Source organism: Stylophora pistillata, chromosome 7 (assembly GCF_964205215.1).
Source record: "Stylophora pistillata chromosome 7, jaStyPist1.2, whole genome shotgun sequence".
NCBI classification, from domain to species: domain Eukaryota; kingdom Metazoa; phylum Cnidaria; class Anthozoa; order Scleractinia; family Pocilloporidae; genus Stylophora; species Stylophora pistillata.
The window spans coordinates 6,185,208-6,198,357 of record NC_142525.1 but is presented as its reverse complement, the minus strand read 5'-3'; the positions used below and the strand labels follow the sequence as shown (position 1 = coordinate 6,198,357).

At 39.2% G+C, this 13,150-nt stretch overlaps 1 protein-coding gene across 1 annotated transcript in view; it reads left to right on the top strand.

Moving 5' to 3' along the window:
• LOC148726361 (uncharacterized) overlaps positions 1-13,150 on the top strand; it is a 357,363-nt gene that overhangs the window by 211,371 nt on the left and 132,842 nt on the right. The gene's annotated exons all lie outside the window — the stretch shown is intronic.

The following is a 13,150-nucleotide window of genomic DNA, read 5'->3' as shown; positions in this document are numbered from 1 at the left end:
ACAACTATTGAGAGGAAGTCTTTTTTGTAATGCATGAAATGAATATTACTCAAATGTCACGCACACCTGGAGAGTGAGAGACTTGCTCTTCATTGAGTTCCTCGCGTGATAGCGTGCCTCTTAAAATGGTCAGCATTAGATTCCATCCACCAAAACTTCCTCGGTCGAGAGGGACTGAGGTGGAATACTTAACAGCTTGCAAATCATAACCGAAGATTCTCGGAAATCCGCGCGGAGACATAACCGAACACCCGAAGAACAAACAGAAACAATATGGCGGGAATTTTAAAGCGTGAACAATTTGCCTAATGGTAGAGATGAGGACAATTTTGGATACATAACTTCTGTTGATGAGGCGTATAAACTCATTGCGGAATTCAAAACAGGATCGACGACGAAGTTTTCTTGCTTTAAGGCTGACAAAGGTTTCGGAAACACAGGTATGCCCATATATATTTGAAAGCGTTACGTCGTGCTAGCTTGTATCACTCTCGTCCTTGCTCTACTGATCCTATCTTCCATCAGAATTTAATAACAGATCACTCGAACAGAAGTCACAAAATACTCTGGGAAGATCCACGAGACATTAAAGGTACAAAAAATTCCTTTTAATGGTGTGCCTTTCATAATTTTGGGAAGGAAAGTGTTCGATTGTCAGCACGGCAAAGATAGAAAAGCTGGAGAGAAAAGGAAACGAAAAGACGCAGAAGAAGTAAATGAAATATTGCACTGTACAAACACATATATTTCTCATCCGCGACATTGGTGTTACTACTGTCACCTATGGCTTGTGAACCCGAAAGGTCAGATACACATCGATCACTGGGTCATACGACATTGATCTCAGAATACTTTTATGACAAACGGGATAACACGTCAATCTCGGCTAAATTGAAGATGGTTTAGAACTTACCAATTATAAAAAACCTTTCACTGACGTATGCTGCTTACAAAAGAGAAAATAAACGCAATTCTACGCTTTTTTATTTCTATCAAGCTGTCGTATGTCGGCTCCTTATCTTCAAGGCATCACGCAATGACACTTCTGTTTCTTCAGTTTCCAAAAAATATACAGCTTGAGAAATGCACTATCACTCATCTTACGCTGCTATACTTGTCTTTTACAGAAGGCTGGTCACAAAAATCTCGTGTTCAAGAAAAGATTTCTCGTTCAAGACACGCGGAAGTTTGACTGCAAAGTACAGATGAAAATGCGAGAAATTTTATTTTTTGCAGCGCACAAGGTAGTTCCACTCATGTATTGACAGAACGAATTGAGTTTAATAAATCCGATAAGCGTTATCACTGTCCAAAATTCATGCTACATAACCACCTGCTTATTGACTGGAACGAAACTGGGTGGTCTCGTTTTTGATTATTCAAGACACTTCGAGCTTCCTGATGTTTTTTTTCTTTGTGTCTGGGACGTTAGTGTGGTCAAACAAAGCTAACACACTGCCAGCACCAAGTTGTCTTTTCATCTACGTAAACGCCGTGAATCAATTTTAGAACCTGACAGAAAAGTTGAGTTGAAGCAGCGGGAAAAGCTTATTTGTGCACTTCATCAGAGGCATTCAGTTTACTGTTACAAGGCATCCATTTTTTCCTTGAAATGTATGATTTTTAGTCTTTCAGATTCATGAAGACAGCAAAAAGAGATGGGAGACTGCGTCTAGAAATTTGCGAAAAGCTTTACAAGGGATCGCTAAGTACGAAAGAAGGATTTACATTGAACTAACTCTCATTACAGACCATCAGAATCACTTTGTTGGCGAGGTAACTTAGTGTTCAACACGAATTAATGCAACGGTCAATGAAAAAAAGTACGCGGCGGGCAAGCCGGTCAAAGTGTGACATAAAAGTGCCTGTACATTTTTTGCCATGATTTCGTTTTCTTTGTTGTTGTTAAAGTACAATTTCAAACATTCTCACAGTACAAAAAAAATGGCAAAGGAGTAAATAACGTATAGGTATGTATTACTAGGGCGTTCCCACTTGAAATAGCGAGCATTTTCACAGGTCGAGTTTTTTATTTCTATGGGTCGCTGGAATATCTCATCCCCTAGATGAGAAGATCATCAAGAGGATCCACGAGCTTGTTGCGGGGGGAGTTAAGGAAATATATGAAAAGAGACGGCATTTGAAAATCTTTGTGAAAGAGGTCTTGTTTCGAGATGATCAGCACAAGACACAAACCGACGATCCTTCCCTAGGACATCTGACCTGCGCACGCACATGTATCGAGCTACGGTTAAAAACCGCATTTCAAGAATTGACCCGGCAAATGTCCACATAAAAACAGATAAGTGGAGAAAAGTTTACAACGCTGATTCCTTTTTCTTTTGTCCCCACTGAGAACAAGTAAACACGCATATGGAGGTTCCAGTCTGGTCTGAAAATGAAAAAGAAGGTGATCACTGCAAAATGAAGCATTAGGGTTCTTATTCATAGCGTATTGATTATGTTATATCTGTGATCTTTGCCCGTCCTTGGCGAGACATCCCTCTATTTTACCATACCGCTTTCTTTTGTTGTTGTTGTTATAGATGAGTTGGATGAGGAAGTAAGTCTCACTCAAGAGGGGGAGAACAAAAGTGGGCAATCAACTCAAAGAGGAAATGGCAATGCCAAAAATGTAAAGATCACAGAATATTAAAACTTCAAAACAGTTTGGTTTAAATATCAAGAAATTAATGTTACGAGTAGCAGCCAGTTATTGGTAGAGTTTTATCAAGTCCATCACATTATTAAATTCAGAGTTACTTTGTTTTGAGAGAAGGAAATTGAGGAGCTGTAATATACTTATCATCATGGCAGAACCACATAGTAAAATTTGTTTATAAAGACTTTAGGAGGAGAGGGGGAAGACTTGTGACAAGCTGGCTGACATATACATGAACTTTACCAAATGGGTTAAGTGCTCAGTATTTCAATCAGCTATGGCTCAAATTAAACTTTGCTTTAGCTTCAAGTTTATTCCTTTGTTCCTTTGTACGTATGATGCACGATCCTCGCAGTAGATAGCGCTATTTAAGCAATAGCGAAAATCAGACCTGAAAAAAATCAGGCCTGTACGGGATTCGAACCACTGACCTCTGCGATACCAGTGCAGCGCTCTTACCAATTGAGCTAACAAGCCAACTGGGAGCAGGTCGTTAAGTTGATTCGTAATAAACTCGTGAAAGTGATAAATCAGTACAATGAAATATATGAAGCTCATATATTTTGAACTGCGGTATTAGATACGTATGATGCACGATCCTCGCAGTAGATAGCGCTATTTAAGCAATAGCGAAAATCAGACCTGAAAAAAAAAAAAACCAGGCCTGTACGGGATTCGAACCACTGACCTCTGCGATACTAGTGCAGCGCTCTTTGATTGGGACCATTCAGGACAGTACCCGGCCTAATACTGAGAGAATATTGACCGGCAATAGAGCATTTTGATTGGTTGATTTTAGTTATTGGCCCTCTTACTGCTCGAGTCGTGTAATAAGTTTTTATTATTTTCTTTTCTGGCGGGGTGTGGTGGGGGAGGGGAGGGGGTATTTCTGTCAGGTAACGCTTGCCTGTTCAAGCGTCTTTGCAACTGAAACACGGAGTAACTTCAAACTACCTGTCCACCTCATTTACACGTGTCGGGAGGCTTTGAAGAACGAGGCATAACACAATAGACGCTATTCTTATTTAATGACGTGTAAATGAGTGGTGGGTAATCTGCAGTTTAGCCGAAAATACAAAGATAAGTAAAAGAACGGTTTGTTTTCAGTGATGGGTTCTCTGCAGTCGATTAGGAAGTTCATCATCCACTGGATTTTGCAGGAGTATTTCCGTTCAGTTCCAAAGAGAATACGTTAAAATGAAATCGCATAAAGAAGATGAGCAACGTATCCAGCAAAATCAGCCTCTAATTAAATCATGTGGTCATCTGTGTTATGGTGTAACTGCAATCACAAATTCATCAGAGGAGAGGGGAAAGAGAGATTATGAAAAAGCTTAAAGTGAAACGCTTTAGACAGCGCTTCCTTTATTTTTCAATCTTAATTTTTCGTTCCCGCGCCCGAAATGTCATGTTTAGAAACTCTTAACATTGGCCAATTTGCATAATTAAATCAGTTGATAAAAGCAAATTTCTTTAGAATTGCCCCTCTTATTCATTGTCATGGTTGAATTGTCCACAAACAACTTGATCAGTGTATTTTATATCCATGTTATCCTCCAGGTCTGACATGTGCGCACGTGAATCTCTGCCATGCGTGAAAACCCTTAATATTTGCCTTTAATCACGTCACGTCACAGAGGATTGGGTAAAATGCATTTCTTTTATCATAAATTGTTTTCAGTCTTTTTCTTGCTGATCATTTTTGAAATTTTGATAACTGTTAATTACAGTTACAGACTTACTTGACACGAAGATCTACTGTCACCAACATTGTCACCGAGTGCACGCTAAAGCATTTTACTTTTGTTTTGTTTTGTTTTGTTTTTTTATCACAGCCACGTCCTTCCAATGCACCGTGCTAGGATCTCCACTTATCTCCAAGGTGCAATTATTGGACAGAACAAGTTTCACGACAAACGCTCACAAGAATTTATGCATCATACCACTCTAAGATTTACAGAGCCAGTCTTATTTGAAATCGATTTATATGACTATTATTCAAATGTCCCGCACACTGATAGAGTCAGAGATTTGGTCCGCGTGAGTTCCTCGCATACTAGCGTACCACTTAAAACAAGCTGGTGACGTAATCCTTTGTTTCTTTCTCTCGATCACTACGCGGAAACTGAGCGGGTTTCTTGGAGTATTACTAACTTCTTCATCAAGCCTTCGGTTTCATCTCTGAGGAAAGGAGCAACTTGCAGTAGGACTTTCGTCTAACTATCAGCAAGACTAATTAATCACTGTGTCAGTCAAAATGTAAATCGTCGAGTTAAGATTTGTTTTATCAGAACATGATCTTCCTAAAGTTGTATAATTGAGTGGTTTACGAGTTCCGCATCAGTACGGAACAACTGAATTTGAGAAAGGTAAGTGCTACTCTGACGCTTCTTTATCTTCGATTTTTGGGCGGAACTGTTTTCGTTTCTCTTCTCTATTGCGAAATGTGGCGATAATCGCTCACTGAAGCCAAACAACATGTTATAAATATTTAATTTAAGCGTTGATATACCGAGAACCAAACGCTTTCGATTGACTGGCCGGGTATAGGAGTTGTGGAATGTTCTTGGATCTGGTTAATCCTCTATTTTCTTTTAACTTAGTGAGGTTTGCAGGGATTTGTTTGGTTGATTTTTTTTTTTTTCGTGTGTGGGATCAATTTGAGATAGTTTGAGCTGCTTTGATAATCTACCAAAAATTGAGCGCGAAGAGTAACAGCGCAGGCATCTAATTAGAGTCTTGCTTACAGTGATTAGGAAGACAACAGTCATTGCTTTGTTAAAACGTTTTTCAGTCGTCCTGTTAATATGGATTTTCATAAAAATAAATAAGTTCTTGCTCTCATGAAATTTAAAACGGGGAAATCTTTGAACAGATATGTGAAAGGCGTTTGACTCGTTGCACCCACCACTATTTCTATGCAAGCTTAAAGCATACGGTCTCCAGGAAAGCGCTATTCAACTCTTTAACAGCTATTTAATTGAACTGAAATATCAAGTAAAGATCGGTCGTCATGTTAGTTCGAGCCGATTTGTGAGTCGTGGCTGTCCTCAGGGTTCCGCACTTGGTCCGTTGTTATGGAATGATGTTTCAGTTCCAGAATGATCTATCCTACCGCCCTACAGCGAACTTGTGTATGTATGCAGACGACCACCAGATTTACCACGCCGGTGCAGATCAGGCAGCTGTCACATCCCAGTCAATGGATAGTGCCAGCTTACCCAACGTGGTATGACTCTGAACTTACTAGCGGGAAACCTTAAGAAGTATCGGGTTTTGAACTTGGGCCTCACTCAAAATTACAGTAATGTCTGCGTGAATGATCAATGTTAAAATCGAAACTAAAGATAATATTTAACTTCTAGGAGTAGAATTAGATTCCAAGCTAAATTTCTCTGAGCATATAATCTCTATCTGCAAAAAATTAAGGCTAGCTAGAGAATTGGTGTTGTAATGAGATTATGTAATTTAATTCTTACCAAATCTAAGCTAATACTGTTCAAAAGCGAGGTTTTACCCACAGGCAGCCCAAGCTCACTACTAGAAAAGCGGACGTGACTCTCACAGTGTTCCGCAACGTTTTATATTTAGAAAGGTTTGTATGGGATGTTATCAGTTTGCCTTAAAAAAGAGAAAAAAATGTCTTGTTTTGAAATAAAATGGACTTACCTTATTGCCTTGTTGTTTTCTTTGTTGATTCCCAGCGTCTCAGGCCATTTTGAAGCGTTTTCGGCGAGTTAGGGCTATTTCGGTGTGACTTCTTTTTTAGCAGTTGAACACCAAAATAGTGCGATCTCGCCGAAAACGCATGTACAGTAAAAACATGAACCAATTGCTATGAAATAGTATTTGCATCAGGGCAATAAAAGTTTTCATCCATATCTTAGTATGTTGAAAGCATGAACCAATTGTTAAGTATTTGCTTGCAGCTATCAATAAAATTTTTCAGACATACCTCAATTTACCAAACGTTGAAAGGACACACCAATTGTAAAGTCTTAATTTGCATGGGCAGGAAGGTTTCCACCCATCCTTAATATACCTGTAAGATTTTGTAAGGATTTATTCACGCTATTGCGTTTGGGTTTGGCCTTACGGCCTCTTTCTGGTCACGGCTACGTAATACACCACCCGCGACTTCCGATGGAGAACATTCTGGTTTCTGTGGCCAATTGGATCGGAGTTGGTTGTTAGGGAAATCTCGATGTAAACATCATATATTTTTTGAGTTTGAGAACTTTGACCCTCCACGTGGCTTCAGGGATAAAGGTGAACGCACGCACACGGTACGCTCGCACGCTAAAACAGAGGAACGAGCTCTTAACGCGTTAGCTGCGTGTTAGTTACTTGCCTCATAGCCTGAGGATCAGGCTCTCTCAAGGGGAAGGGAGGAGGGGAAGAGGGGAGAGGGAAAGGAGAATCTGACGCAAATCTCGAGAGAGAGCCGTGTTATTCAGCCGCTGAACGGTCGAAACGCTGATTGGCTAGGGCGACAATAGAGGAGAACCGGAAATGAATTTGTTCGCACTGTTTGACTAGTGACTAAATAGAGGAATGGCCCCGACCTGTAAGTGAATGATAAAAATAGTAAAAGTTACATCGTAACTCCTTGCACGTGAGTATTGTTTAACCGTGTGTCTCCAAGCGGAACAGGGAAATATCAATGCGCCTGAAAACTCCGATGTGTCAAACAAGAGATGGTTACTTACATAACGAAGGGGAGACCTTTCTCGTTCAGCGATATTCCGGAGAGGACTAAGTCATCTGCTGACTCGTTCCGCAGACTAAACTCATTTAGTCGGAGCAGACTCAGTTCAGGTGGACAACTAGAAAATCGAGCCATTCTTGTATTTCACCGCTGGCAGGAATGGCTCCGACTCATGCGTTTATTAATTTTCTTTTTTTTTCCTTTTAGGCGAAATAAATTGTACACTGAAATTAAAATCGAAAGAGCTTTTTATTAAGTTCTTCTTAAGTTGAACATTACAATGCTTGTGAATGGAGCCCTCATAAATTAATACAAGGCCATGTGATGTCTAAAGTTTAATGCAGCAACTGCATGTCACGTTTCGAAAATCACGCAATGTTACGTGACGCTCCGACCGATATTTTTAATTTACGGTACGCTCTGCTGGAGAAAGGTGGCTTGGCCGCAATCGAGGGAGTTTTCTTCGTGGAACATTGACTGGCAAGAGTACCACATCACCCCATACATTAATTATGCATTCAGACTAGTAGACTTTGTTTTTAAAGTTTTGTCGTGAAAGACAAAGAAGTGGAATGCATAATTAGTGTATGGGGTTATATGGTACTCTTTCCACTTTGACTTTCTGGGAAAATTGTTCATATGAAAGACAAATCCATTCATCGGGCTCCTCGTCTACTTTTGCACAACACCGAAAGGAAGAAAGTCGCGGATGACTTTGCAATTTTTAACAAGTCTACTATACCTGAAAAAAGGAAATACTCACGTCCAAGGAGTTAAGATATAACTTATTAACTTTTACTATTTTTATCATCCAATTACAGGTCGGAGCCATTCCTGTATTTAGTCGCTCCAATTGGAGCGAGTAAATACAGGAATGGCTCCGGTCTCTGATCGTTCGCCTGAACTGAGCCCAGACTGACCAATTGAGTTTAGTCAGAGGAATTTGTCAACGGATAACTTAGTCATCGTCGGATCACCGTTTAACGACCTCGCAAAACTAGATAGGCCCTCTCCTCGTTATGTAAGTAATCATTTCTTGTTTTACACATTGGTGTTTTCGCTCGCATTGTTATTTCACTGTTCCGCTTGGAGACACACGATTAAACGATACACACGTGCAAGGAGTTAAGATGTAACTTATTAACTTTTACTATTTTTATCATCCAATTACAGGTCGGAGCCATTCCTGTATTTAGTCGCTAGTCACTGTTTGTGACGACGCCATCTTGAAATGCCGAGATTCAATAATTGCTCTTCGACGTCTCTAATACTGAGCGAAAACAAGTTTCTAAAGTGTCTTCAGACTGCTCTAGAATATTTTCTAGGAATGACTTTGAAGTCGAGTCAACTCGAATGCATAAAAAAACTAGTTTTGTGCCATCAAGATGTTCTCGGCGTCCTTCCTACAGATTACGGGAAAAGTTCATTTACCAGATTCTACCAAAGTTGTTCTATTTCATCTGGAAAGATGTAAAGAAGAAAGGAAAGGACTTTAAGATAATTATAATTAATCCTCTCGAACTTAGTCGACGCCAAAAAGTCGATAAGCTCGTAGAATATGGAATAAAAGCTGTAACATTAGACTCGAGCAACAAAGGAACCTTAGCGAATGCAGAAATAATCTTTGGTAGTGCTGAGCAGGGGTTATCCGAAGAAAACAAACAGGAACTTAAATCTGGTTCTTTGATGGATGTGTCGGTCTTGGCTGTCGACGAAGCACATTCTGTTGAAACTTGGTGAGTCCGAATCGATTTGTGTTTACGTTCGTCTGTGCGAGCGTTTTAATTCAACTCTTGAGGACAGTTGATATATGACCCCACATCTCGAATATCAGGGAAACCGGAAAAGGTTTTGACTGGCTGAAAGGTTTTGTCACGCGTCACGAACTACAAGGGGGCGGAATGGCTCTCGATATAGATTTGTGTCAGGCTCTCCTCCCTTCCCCTCCACTTGAGAGAGCCTGATCCTCAGGCTACTTGCCTCATTAACTTCGCAGCCATTGTCTTGGTTCGCACGGTACAAACAAAGGGAAGTGTTATGATCTTGCTTGCAACTTTGCACGATAGAACACGGTGATCGTACCAATTTTATAGCACGCCTCTTACGGTTAAAGTTGCCTTCGCTTTCCACAAGAAGTACTTCCTAGGCTTTAAGGCTTTTTAACTCACCCTCATGCCCGGCCGACATGCGATACTCAATATCAGTGCAACTAAATCGTCGAACATGAAGGAATATCTCGACTTTTAGTCCATCATTTAAAACTGTGTTTGAGTTTTTTTCCTTCATTTCCGAATTCCTTCTTTTCTTAAAACAGCTTGCTAAACACAGGCCGCTCTTGAAATCATGCGGTTTTGAAGGTAGCAATCATAAGCTTTTTAAAACAATAGCAGCGATCCTGTATGATGCAAAGGAAATCATGATGGCTACTTCGTTGAGGGTAAATTGCGTTCTCACCGTGTTTGTCCATTCTGCTAATCTTTGAAGCACTATCAATTTATATAGTTAAATTTGTAAACCGACAAGTACGACAGTCCGTGTCATCTTTTTTTTTCTTTATAGGGATGGAGTTTACAAACTTTAAGCGTTATAAATTCCTTTCACTGTCGTCACCTAACGTGTTGTACCTGCATTATTTTGGGCAGATAAATGATTTTCTAGTCAACGTCTCACCTTCTTTATTCTCTTAATAATTAACAAGGTTTACATGGTACAAGCAGCCAAAATCAAAATAGCTCAGATGGCGGTTTGTTGAACAATGGTTAAACTCACTTTGCGGCTAAATGACTCGTTAATACCTTCGACAATTTTAATTTCTAATTATCCTCGCGTTACAGTTGCGTTACAGTTGCGTTACAGTTGCGTTACGCAAGGTATGGACCACACTACTAAAGACTAAGAGCTCGTAAGATGCCAAGATCGGTGTACAGTAAATAATACGCGGCTTCGCTCGGAGAGCTTCGTTTTGCGCTGGCTAACTAGCGGTTATTTATTTTAAAAATTTCGACTTGTATAGAGTGCGAACAGCGACCACGTAGGAGACGTGGAAATCTGTTGAAAAAGGACTCACAAAAATGCGGTACTGGGCTTATTAACTGTATGAAGCGATTAAAATTTATATTTAATAATGTAAGAATTAAGTTTAAAAAAGTAATTCATGCGTTCAAACTGAGCTCATCCGGACCTTGTGAAACACTTGCAGTGGGAAGGACTAGAAAGGAACATACGAACCATTCGTGCTAGTCCACCCTCCCACCCATCCCACCCCAGGGGAGGACATCCATCACACAGTAATCTCGTGTGTGGGAAATTTACGTCTCCTACCCCAACCCTGCAGGAGACGGGACCTCCATTTATTCGTCCCTATCCGAGAAGACAATAAATTTGCATTATGATAGTTGCTCATAACACAAAAATGTTTTTCTTTTTTTTTTCTGGTGAATTAAGTTCAGTTTATACACAAGAATATGGCCATGTTTTCTTTCCGTGTCTTTCTCGATTGTTTTCCCAACGTACTCTTTAACTCTTAGAACAAGAATTTTGGTACGTAACAGTACTTACACACCTGCAGGTCGTCAAGAAGTTTTTCGATATATTTGCGTGTCCCAATTCATTCTTATTTTCTAGGTTAATACTCCCAGCACTTGAATAAAGTTCATTTATATTTTCATTCCCTACCTATTTATCCATTCAAAGTCAGTAGCTCCAAGTTTTTCGATATATTTGCGTGTCCCAATTCATTCTTATTTTCTAGGTTAATACTCCCAGCACTTGAATAAAGTTCATTTATATTTTCATTCCCTACCTATTTATCCATTCAAAGTCAGTAGCTTTAAGTTTAATTCACGTTAGCAGGTCTTTAAAATTTATAAAAATATGACCACTGTGAAGGTGTGTTACGTCCATGACATGACTCACAAAGAAAAAATTTCTTTAATTTATTTGAACGAACACTGTTTATTTGTTTGTTTAAAACGTTCCATTCATTTTCTTTAAGAAAGAGAGCATTTTTGCCAAATATAATCCTTGTTCATTGCGGCTCCACATCTGAATAAAAGTACTGATTAAATAATACAGCCCAACTGGCCATCTAAATTAACCGGAGAATTCTGCGTAGTTGTCGGAGAATTCTCCAATCTCGGATACCTAAGGAACACCCCGTAAGTGACTAAGTTAGAATTTCTTCTTACAATATCGATACGATATCAAGCAGACAGGTGATGAGATGAAAGAAAAATTTTAATGTCAATTAATATAGGATTATTAGTTGATCCAATTTACGAATTTCTCCAAACCAACATCATAAGAGTTGTAATGAACATAATAAGGAGAATTGCTAATGAGATCTCGGGAGTGGAATGGTTAAGGATTGTTTTACTTCTGGAGGAAATGCTTGCATGGATACCAACAGTCATCATGTAACATCTGATTGCGGCCGCCAATATATATTGGAGAAACAAGAGCATGGATCAAACCAACACATTTTGACTTTCTCTCCCAACCACTTTATGTTTCTTTGGCTGGTGTGTTTTTTGTAGAATCAAATCCTTTTACATTCTTTGTTGTGAAAATTGAAGCTCCTTGTTGCTTGTTATTTTTACGGATTTTGTCTTGTGCAAATCAGCCTTACAGTATTTTGTGCCAAAGTTCACTTTGGTATTAAGAGAAATTCATTGAATGTGACAGGAATGGCTGTAACCCATGATGATTAAGCAAAATATGATAAAATACAGTTAATATTCTCTTGTTAAATAGTAAAGATATTATTTTAGTTACAAACAAATCCCTAGGGTTTTTTTTATTGTAAGTATTACAGATACGTAGTTGCATTTTTTGCATTTGTTACAGTTGGCATTTTTTTAATTAAAATTGTTTCCACTTTTAATTTGTAGCTGTTCATTATTACTTGCTCATGTCACTCACTGTCTGGCGTGGATAGGTTATGGGAAAAGATTGTGGCCAAGGCAATGGGCACTGAACTTAGTGTGAAGGCACTGGCTCCAAACAAAATTGCAGAAGGGGAGGCAAAAGGGTAAAAATCTCCTCACAATTTACTGGCTTGGATATCTTTTATGAAATGCCCGAAATCCAAGGATCAAGATCATTAAAATTGATCCTGAGATATTGTACATGAAACTTTGCATAATAATATGTAACTAGCTTTGAACAAGCGGAGTTATATGTATTCCAGGCCTGTCAGAATTCTGCGGCAGATTTATCAATGAGAAAAGTTTGTCTTCATGCCTCGCACTGGACCTTGCATGCCATGCTGGCCAGCATTCTGGTAACATTCTCTTCCTTTGACAGCACCTACATGTAAGTTTAACATGAATTTGCTATTTTTGTGATTGCTAAACAAACCGCCTGACACCTTCTGCATGTTTTTTGAAGACAAGATGACAAGATTCTTCTTACACAAGGAATATATGAAATTCATATATCTGAACTGGGGTTATAGAAACGTATTTTGTGCATGATCCTTGCAGTAAAGAGCCCTATTTAAGCAATCTTATGGGTTTATATTGGACCAATTTTATGACCTCTCCCAGTTGGCTTGTTAGCTCAATTGGTAGAGCGCTGCACTAGTATTGCAGAGGTCAGTGGTTTGAATCCCATACAGGCCTGAATTTTTTCAGGCCTGATTTTTACTATTGCTTAAATAGCGCTCTTTACTGCGAAGATCGTGCACGAAATAAGATTTTTCTTATTTGCTAACTATCTGTTTATTTGTTCTGAGATCAGCAAATATGATGTTACATTTAGCAGTGTTTGCATCAGATATC